Source organism: Marmota monax, unplaced genomic scaffold (assembly GCF_021218885.2).
Source record: "Marmota monax isolate L192 unplaced genomic scaffold, Marmota_monax_Labrador192_F-V1.1 WCK01_AAM20220418_F8-fsc00255, whole genome shotgun sequence".
Taxonomy (NCBI): domain Eukaryota; kingdom Metazoa; phylum Chordata; class Mammalia; order Rodentia; family Sciuridae; genus Marmota; species Marmota monax.
Genome location: NW_026692704.1, coordinates 613,664 through 624,511, shown reverse-complemented (window position 1 = coordinate 624,511; position 10,848 = coordinate 613,664). Strand labels below are relative to the sequence as shown.

Here is a 10,848-nt window from a genome sequence, read left to right as displayed (position 1 = left end):
TCACCAAACACATGGGGTGCTGCATCTGTCATCATAATCTCTGGTGGTCTGGGAAATGATGACATGAATGGTGCAAAATTTTCTGACATTTAAGTAAGTGGTAAGACCTGGTGCCTATGTCAGAGTGGAAAGTCAAAGGTAATTGACCAAGACTTAAACTTTTGTAACTGGGTGTGGTTTGGTATCTTACTACTGTTTGATATGCTATTATAGTTTCTATACCATTTGAAAATCCTATAATATTTCAAACAAAAAATGAATTTTAAGAATCCTCACTTTTTTCTTTCTACCATTTTGATGGGAATAACTCTTTTATACTGAATATGATGGTGATGATGATGATGATGATGATGATAGTGTTATTGACCTCCATGCTCAGATTAGGAAAAGGCTCAAGAAGTTCACTTGAAAGTAGGTACCTTGATACAGATGCTGTAGATGCAAACAAGCTACTCTCATTTCGTGACTTTTGCATCCAAACAGAAACAGCTCTGACATGTAAAGAAGAATCTGCAGCCTGGTTTTTGTGTGTTATACTTTATGGCTAACTGCTTCGATTTTGTGTGGAACTGAAGACAATTGGTTTGAGTCCCAGAAGTGTTGCTTTTTAGTTGTGTGCCTTGATTAGTAATCTCTCTGAAACTTAGTATGATTTCTGTTGCTATAATTGAATATCACACTTGGTAAGTTATAGAAAAAAGACATTTTATTTACCTCATGGCTCTGGAAGTTCAAGAGCATTATGCTGGCATCCAGTGAGGCCTACTGGGTCATGAGGTGGCAGAGGGCAGCAGCACATGGTGTTGTAGTTTAATGGATATGGAAGGGCCCATGTTATTTTTATTTTTTTATTTTTTGGAGACAAGTTCTCACTAAATTGCTGAGGCTGGCCTTAAACTAGTGATACTCCTGCCTTAGCCTCCTAAGTGTCTACTAGCAATACAGGGGTGAGACACCATGCCCAGCTGGTAATTTGATTATGATACATGTATGTAAACTGAGAAATATTCACCATGAACTAATTAACATATTTGTAACCTCACATAATTACATTTGTTAAAAAGTTTCTAAACTTCCATGCCTTATGCAACTGGACATTAGTTTACATTGATAAAATTCTGGCCATAGAAATAGAATCGGTCTAATCATACATGGTGGCATATTGCCTTTGAACTTTAGAGACATTTAGGAAACCAAAGACTACTAGTGAATGCTTTCCTTCAAACATTATATTTGGCTTATCAACAATTCAAGCATAACTAGGAATAAAAAATATATTAGATGCCTTTTATTTACATCAAGCAATGAACTCTATCTTAACAACAACCTAATTCACCTTCAGGAGCTAAAGCCATTTCAAAGAGTCACATCTTATCTTTCCTTTTGCTGTATATTTATAATGACCCAGTTACTTAGAAGTTTTTGTATTCTATAAGAATTCAAAAGAATATCTGAAAAAAATGATTTTGAAGACTTAAATAAGTAGTAGTCTAGTAAAACTAACATGTAAACGAATTCACGTTTCAAGTTCATTTTTTTTTAGAAATATTACATGTGCTGGACTTTTTAAAAACAACACAACTCTTCTAAAATTAGTTTTTTGAAATAGTCTAACTCGATAGTTTTTCCACAGAAATAATTCAGATTACTTCTATAGTAAGTGTCAAGAGGCAGCGGATGTAGCTCAGGGGTAGAGAGCTTGCCTAGAATGGAAAAGGCCCTGGAGTTTAACTCCCAACACTGTAAGGAAAAGAAAGGGAGAGAAGGGAGAAAGAAGGAAGGAAAAAGGGAGTGGACTGGAGGGGAGGGAAAGGAATGAGTCATTACAATAAAAGGGCAAGTTGTACAAATATACGATGTACTAGCTCTTTAAATTGTTTTACAAAGCTTTAGAATTTTAGTTACATCAAACTTGTTGACATTATGACTGAATGGAATAGCACATAATAAACTCCACCTTGGCCTGGCTGAAATTATACTAAGGGATGGGTGGCAAGGAGAGGAGTACTCTCTGGCTCAATTGGGACAGACTGGAACCTGCATTGCTTCATGATGCACAGCATAGTGAAGGGGCTAAGATTTCCCTGACAGGCACTTGAGTGTGCTAGGCCACTGGGAGCCTATGACTGTGGCTTCCCATTGCCATGCCCACAGCTCCACCCCACCACCCCTGCAGCTGCTTCAAAATGGTATGCTCCATTTCCTGGTGCAGGTTTGAGTTCCTCACCAAAGACCTGAGTGTCCACAGCCTGTTTGGCCATGGCTTCTCAGACCGTGGCTGCAGCAGCAGTAGGCAAAGCAGCCTTAGAGTGATGGAGTGGCCAAGGGGTGCCCCTCAGCTATATTTGGGGCTGGTCCTGGAAGAAGTATGCAGGGCTTTGGCATCATTGTCTGTGGATATGAAGCCAGGCCCTCATCCTTATGGATATCCTTGGGAGTTGGTGATATATGCAGCTATTGGATTTTTTTACTGTTCTCTTGTTTCTGTGGAGATGTTGCCAATGTGTTAAAAGCAGATGTTCTGTGAGAAGAGGAAAAAAAGCTTGCTCTTAAACTTTCTGGACTAATTGAAGAAAAATGCCAACTACTTGAGAGAGTTAGCTTTTTTCAAAAAGAGTATGAATGCTTAGAGTCTTCTTTAAAGGATGCCATTTTGGAGAAAAAGTCCATAGAAGCAGAAAATTTGGAGGCAATGAATGAAAAGTGGGATATTTCTAAATCTAAACTTGGAGATCAAATACTCTTCTAGAAAAAGAGCTAAAAGAAGAGAAAACTAAACATTCTCAACAGGATGAATTGATGGCAGATATATCAAGAAGGATTAAGTCCATAGGAGATGAATCAATACCCCTCAAGTTACTAATACCCAAAGGTGAAAAAACCTTGAGAATATTTTAAATGAATATAAAAAGTTTTAAGATAGCAACAAAAGAGGTTTTGAAAGAAAATTCCCAACTTCAGGATAGTCAGAAACAACTTTTACAAGAAGCTGAAGTATGGAAAGAAAAAGTGAATGACCTTAATAAACAGAAAATAACATTGGAAGACTCTACTGTTTATGCAGATTAAGTTCTAAGAGACAAAGGGAATCATATTAAGTCTCTGACTAAACACTTGTTGCAGATGAAAGATTGGGCTTCTGTGCTTGGAGATGACCTAAAAGATGATGGTAACTTGGAAATGAAAATGAAGAGTTAATCAGAAGTTGGTGCTCACTTAGATGATCAGCCAGAAGGAGATTTGAAGGAACAGGTTTATAGTTCTAAGTTAAATGCTCCTTTTAAAACATTAGGAGGAGAAAGAAAGAAAATGTTTACTTTATTATCTGAAGTAGATGAAGTAAAGGAAGACCTTATAGAACATATTAAAAATATTAAGACAGAGCAAGCATCTCTACCATCAAAAATACACAATTGAAAAGAATCAGTATCTTCAGCAGAAATTTAATGTCATGATTGAACTCTATCAAAAAGTGTAATGAAACTCCAAAGAAAATTAATAGGAGAGGAAAATTACCAGGTAGAGTGAGAGGAGAAAATTTCAAAATTGGACAAAAGCATGAGCCATTCAACTGAACAGCTGGAGAACTTGAGAAAGCAAGTCAAAGATCTTGAAGAAGGATTGGAGAGAACCATTCATTCCTATCTGGGTCAGATTATGTACTATGAGAAAAAAGCACATGAGCTGGCAGCTCAGAGTGCTAAAAGATACCTCTAGATTTAAGGACACAAAATGCTCACAACCAAAATTAACTGAAAATAAGGATAAATTTAAACTTTTTAGAAAAAGATCCTTATGCACTTGATGATTCAAATACAGCCTTTGCCAGAGAGCATTCCCCAAACGTTCCAACATTATTGGGTCAACCTTTATCTGAAGTGAGAGGACCTATTTTGCAAAAGAAGGGTCCACTCATATTTTCACCTTTGGAGCCAGTGGGAGGACAAAGAGACTGAGAGAATCCTCTGGGACCTCAGATTATCAATGAAAGGAGAAAATTAGGCTATGTTGTGTTAATTTATCCTCAGAGAGTGCCTTATAATCCTGGGCCCCTGTCACCTCCAAGGGAAAAGTCCTGTAGGCTGATGATACCTCCACCAGGCCAACCATATTCTGATCCCCATCTTCCTCTACAAAGGCAGGATGTATATTATTCTAATTATGGCACACTATCTGGACTGGTGGAACACAGAAGTTTTGATATACCTTCTTTAGATAAAGTGGGTGGGCCTATGTATTCAGAAATTGAATCTAGTAAAAATGATACCAAAGTCAATCTTGGAAATTCCAGTGTGCCTGATTCATCTCTCCCTGCTGAAAACAAAGCAACTGGCTCTAGTTTTGTTTTTTTCATTTTCTCTTCCAGTCAGAGGTGCATTGTTTCCAGTGGACCCAAAAAGTCAGTTCATGAGAAGAAGACCTTTATTTCCTCTACCTCCTTCAGGGAACATGTATGGAGCATCTGGAGATTATTTTTCACTGGGCGGGCCCACCACCCCCTCCATTTCCAATGGAAAATGTCTACTCACTGAGGTGTTTTTCTCATTATCTTCCCCCAAGAGCTACATTCTTCTCCCACCTCTACTTTCTGAAAATAGAAGTGAGATTCCTTCAGGGCTGATTCTACCTTCAAATGAGACTGCTAATGAACATCCAGAACCACAACAAGAAACCTGATGTTTCTGATCTCTCTTCAAAAGTAATTTGACTTATCTCTCATTTTTATTTTTAGTATGTGCTTTTACTTAAGGAAGTGATTATACTTTTACTCTAGTTGAAGCTTAATGGGATTATAATTCTTAGGATAGTATTTTGTAAATAAAGATGATTTAAATAGAAATCTTATGAGTAATTTATTTCCACTTTATTTTATTCTAGGTAGTGTAACAATTTGATTAATTTACTATTACATAACCATCAATGTGAGTTTTATATACAAAATCTTATAGTCGTGGATATTTTAAAATCCAAACAAAGCATATGACTTTATAAAAGAAATGTAATTATTATGATTGTAGCATATGTGAAAGTAACTTTATGCTTAATGAAAGATTTTAATATGAAGCCTTGTTTGGCATTGATGATAATAAAAACCAGTTCGTTTTTCCATAAATTAGAATAACCAGAGCATATTAAGTGTAAATAAGAAAACATGACTGTTATGTAAACAGGAGACTTCAAATATAAGAAATTTCCAGTTCCCGGGAAAACTTTTGGGAATTATAAACCACCACTTAAGTTCACTTGATCCCTATTATTCCTTATATTCTTTATTTCATGCTCATTTTCATAAAATTGTATTCTACTGTGGGTTAAGTCCATTTTTTAATTTTTTTATATAAGTGGCATGTCATTAGTCATGTGCTTGTCCAAGCAAGGATTATTTGTGGCATGTCATTAGTGATGTGCTCGTCCAAGAAAGGATTGTTTGGCACAAGTATGAGAAAGTCCATGGTTTAAAATTATATCTCAATGAGTAGCAAATTGTGCAAAAGCACAAAGTATATATGCAGGGGCATTTTTACCTGTTTTAAATAAGTAGGCTTGCCCATAGTGGCAAAGCAGAGTAATAAATAAGATTTGTAAGCAGGTAAATTTTTAGATCAATGTGCAGTAGACAAAATAAACCCAGAATGATATCAGTGGAAATAGGAAGAAAGAAATAAGGATGAAAAGGAGGGAAATGGGTTAACACCCATTTGCCTAAGTGCATTAGAATGTAGTCCTTGTATTCCTTCCCACATAGGGGCCCAGAAGGGTGTACAGTGAGAACAGTTATTGACAGTGGTCTGAGCTTTTGGGGAAGAAATGGAAAACATCTTCATTCATGAGCAGAAAATCTATGAGTTTTTTGATAAGAAAATCCATGAGTTTTAAAGCATCTGACAATAAAAGATTAAGGAACTCACAGCTGTATCTGTGTGGATGTTACTTTCTGTCAGAGGTCCAGGAATCTTGGTGTGGCTATGCATATAGGAAGGAAGATGGGGGACGTTTAATTCTGTGAAAGAGTCTTCAGGGTTTAAAAAAAAGATAGTAAATTGGAATCCAAACGAGGGGGTAACACAGCTACAGAAATACAAGGAACAAGTTTATCTATATATTCAGAATCTGGGGTAATGTTTAAGGTAGTAGAAAATAATCTCAGTGCCATGATAATGGAGGTTAATTCAGCTTGCTGCAGAGAGATTTGAGGCAGGATCCTATTGTTTCTTTAACAACTGAACAAAAAGGGAGAAAGGAGTGGGATGTCAGTTGTAATTTCTAATTTATTCATTTAAGAAACTATACATATGAAGATTAATCCCAATTTAATTTACTCATTTTAATTGTAAAATAAAATATCAGAAAAAATGTGATTAACAGTATTAATAATCTCTTCTCTGTTGAAGACAAATTTTAGAACCAGTGGACATTATGTTAGATTTTAAACATTTTTTTAGAAATAAAAATTTTATTTTTTGTCCATCTAGAAGTTTAAAAAAAAATCATTTAAATGCAGAAGTTTCTTAGTCATTGGTGACATGCAAATTAAAACACAATATGTCACAATTGCCCACCCAGATGAATCAATAAGATAACAAATGACAGAATGTAATAAATGTAAGTGAGGATATGGATAGAATAGAGTGACCCCATGTTACTAGTGGATTGAATTCATACAGTTGTTTTGGAAAGCATTTGGTAATGTATACTAAATTTCAAATATGTTTAACTGATGATCCAGAAATTTACTCTTAGTATATAAATAATAAAAATACTTACATGCAATTTGCCCAAACACATTTACAACAGTAATCATACCAGAATATGTCTTCATAACTCCATAGAAGAAGCAACCCAAATGCCCACAGGTGGTAAAAATCTTCAAGGCACAACATATTCATAGAAAAAGAAAAACACAATTGGAGGCTATCAAAAGGAGACAAAGAGACTTTGGTTTCAGGCAGTGTGACATGTGTTTTCTTACAATAATGTTGAAGTTAAGAAGTTACTTCTTTCACTATATAATTCCATATATATATATATATATATATATATATATATATATATATATATATATATATATATATATAAAGTGGATACAAAGAAATGCATTCCTATATTGCTAAGTGGGTCATTATAAGAGGGTTATGACAGGAAGGGAAAATGGAATTAGAGTCTGCAGGCTATGCTCTAGTTCTTTTTTGTTTGTTTCAGTTATAAATGAAAATAGAATGCATTTATGCAGTTTAATATATTTTACATAGATGGGGTTATAATTTCTCATTTTTTCTGAGTGTACATGTTGCAGAATCATATTGGTCATGAAGTCGCGTATATACATACAGTAAAAATGTCTGTTTCATTCTACTATCTTTTCTATCTCCACATCCCCTGCCCTCCACTCCCATCACTTCCCTCAACCAAATATAAGGTAATGCTTATCCTTCCCTATTGCATCCCCACCTTATTGTGAATTAGTGTCTGCATATTAGCAGAAAAAGTAGGCATTTGGTTTTTGGGATGGGCTTATTTTGCTTCGCATGCTATTCTCCAACTTCAACCATTTAATGGCAAATTCTATAATTTTCCTCTTCTTTCAAGCTGAATATTTATATATTTCACATTTCCTTATCCATTCATCTATTGAGAGACACCTAGGTTGAATCCCTAGTTTATCTATTGTGAATTGAGGTACTACAAACATTGATGTGGCTGCATTACTACAGTATATCACTACTGTTTTAAGTCCTTTGGGTATAAAAGAAGGAGTGAAATAGCTGGGTCAAATGGTGGTTCTATTCCTAATTTTGTAAGTAATATCCATGCTGCTTTCCATAGTGGTTCCACCAATTTGCAGTCCCACAGGGAGTCTATGAGTGTACCTTTTTCACAACATCCTCAAGAATATTTATTCACCTTGAGTGAGATCACTGCCTGTTACCTGGTTACCAGAATGAGAACCATGAAGGGACAGGAATCTGTGTGGCCCTGAAGGAGGGACATTTCACAGTCACCATGACACCACAGGTGTGGAGCCACCAGCCAAGTCACTGGCACATACAAACTTTTGTCACATCCAGTGAGGGACTCCTCTCACCTCTTAATGGCCCATGTGGACAGGACAGTGGAGAAGAGTGGTGATGGATTAATACATAAACTTCATGAGCCTCTGCTGGGGAGCTGGCAGGCACTCAGTGTGTGATTTGTGACACTTTATCAGAGTGTTCTGAAGTACACATGTCTATTGTCTCCATTCTACAGATGAGAAGACTGAAGAAGAGAAAGCATAGCCAAGAGGGCAGCCTCACAAGCATGCATGGAGTGTGCCTGCATACGCTGTTGACCTGGCTTTGTGCAGCTGATAACAGGACCTTCAGTGGCTCCACAAAGACAGTGGAGTAAAGATTGCATCAGTGGACTGACCCTGGAAAGATTGGCTTATGCAAAAGAAGGGCCTGGTAAAGCTGGGATCCAGACCAGACATTCTCAAATTCACTGAGGGGTCCATGCAGCCCAGGGGTCTGTGAGGCCTCTGTGGCCTCCTGTGCTCAATTCACAGGGGAGGCAGGTAGCTTCACAGAGGGGCTGGTGGAGTGAGATCCTTTAATGGAGCTCAAGCAGCCAAGGCGGGCCCAGTCTCAGCCAGGGACTACTAGGCGACCTTTGAACAGATGGTTTCCGTGGCTTCCTTTCCTTATCTCCAAAAGTGGAAGGCTTGAATGGTGATTTCTAGGGTTCCTCTAGGTCTAAAAATCACCTCTCCACCCAAGGGAATGCAGACATTGGAAGTGACATGGTAATCCAGCACCAAGAATGCAGGCCATGGAGTCGGCTTGCCTGGGTTTGAATCCTGGCACTTTGGACTCCTGTGCAAACTTCATTAAGTTAATCTCCATAAGCCTTGGAACTCATGTTTGTTAAAATAGAATGCTGCACATCTGAGGGCCTTCAGGAAGATTAAGGAAACAGAGTGGGCGGGACATGCAGTTCCAGCCACACAGCCTTCTTCATGAGGCCATGAAGGTGGTTCACAGGTGAGATGCTTAGATGAGGAGGGCTGTAACTCAATGGGTGGGCTAGTCTGTTTGATTGATTAATAATTTAAAAGAACTACTGGCTGGTAACTTAGGTGGGTGTGGCTGGAAGAAATAGGTCACTATGCATGTGGCCTTGGATGATATCTGTCCCTGCCCCCTTTCTCTCTCTCTCTCTCTCTCTCTCTCTCTCTCTCTCTCTCTCTCGGTGGTGCTGGGGATTGAACCTAGGGCCTTGTGCACAGGAGGCAGCACTTTACCAACTGAGCTATATTCCCCAGTGCCTCCCCCCATCTCTCTGCTTCCTGGCTGCCACAAGCCCAGCAACTTTCCTCCATGACACCCTTCTGCCATGATGTTCTGCCTCACCTCAGACCTGGAGCAGTGGACTGGGCCAAACATGCACAGAATCTCAGAAACATGAGTTCAAAATAAACTTTCCCTTCTCTAAGTGGATCCTGCCAGGTATTTTGGTCATGCTGATGACATCTGACTAAACACGATGATTCTTATGGGCAAGGTGAGGTAAATGTTTTCTAGAGCTCGCCATGAAGGACATACCTAAGACATCTCTCTGATAAAATACTGACAGATGAATTTTACCATGGGGCAGAGCCAGGCACAGAGGACTGGCCATTTGTGGAGTAAGGATTTCTCTCCAGTGTTTGTAGGCGAGAGGGGAGTGTAGTCTGTGGGCAGAAGGTGGCAGGAGAGCCAGGTGCGTGGGACAGGAGTTGAGTACAGAATGACTGAACTCTGATGAAACACCATGCCAGTCACAGAACCCCACAGGTACGGGGGCACTGAAGGAGGAGAGCCAAGAGTGGACAAACTGAGAAGGCCACCCTTACCCAAAGCTGAAGGACATGCCTCAGGGGAGGCATAGAAGGAATCACTTGGGTGGCCAGGATGGGCCATTTGGAGCTCATGGAAGTATGCAAAGAGGATTGGGACACCTGTGTGAGCAGGGGTCCAGGTGCCTAAGGTCCTGTACATACTGCTGCACTGATGTGGGGGTGCAGTGTCCTATAAAGTCCTGGTTTCCCTTTCTGTGGATACAAGCCTGGAAGTTGGATTTCTGGGTCATCTGGTAGTTCTGTTTGATATTTTGAGACTCTTATGCCATTTTCCCTGATCCTCACATGCTATAAAGACAGGGTTTTCTTCTCTATGCCCTCCTAACAGGCAGGAGGTATTCTCTCTTGTGGGGTGATTTGTGTGTCTTTGATGGTTAATGACACAGGACAACACTTCTAATGCCATTTTTATGTTGGGGAAATGTTATCTCCAGTTTCACCATCTTCTTTCTAGATCTTCCCACCCTCCAGATCAACTTCCACCTTCTTTACCTGAGTGGGCTTCATTCCATTTTGCACCATAATGAACCTGATCCTTTTTCCCTCCATTTCTTTGTGTTCCGTTACTTCTTTCTTTTGTTTTGAGAAATACAATATTCCAAGTGGTAATGAACACACTAAGGAGTTCTCATTTGCTTTATGTGAAGTTTAATTTAAAAACCAAAGCCTTCTAAATAGACACATGCTTCCATAAATAGCACACAAATTACACACAGTATTTGCATTTTGATGGCTAATGCTGTAAACAGAATTCCATGGTTTACGTTTTTCCTCAGTGTCTGGTTTTGCAACCCCTCCATGTTGTGCTGTGCTTTGCTGTATGTGTGATATGTAGTTCTGGCTCCAGCTGCCCCAGTGGCATGTTCCCGAGTCCACACTGCAGTCATCCTTCTCTGACTTGTGTAGCTGCCTCTGCCCTGTCTGTTTGCTTCGTCTTACATGTTACAACACAACATTGTGTAATTACATTA

At 38.7% G+C, this 10,848-nt stretch overlaps 1 pseudogene; it reads left to right on the top strand.

Moving 5' to 3' along the window:
* Positions 1 to 2,312: 2,312 nt before the first annotated feature.
* On the top strand, positions 2,313 to 4,677 carry LOC124094105 (melanoma inhibitory activity protein 2-like; annotated as a pseudogene).
* Positions 4,678 to 10,848: the final 6,171 nt, after the last annotated feature.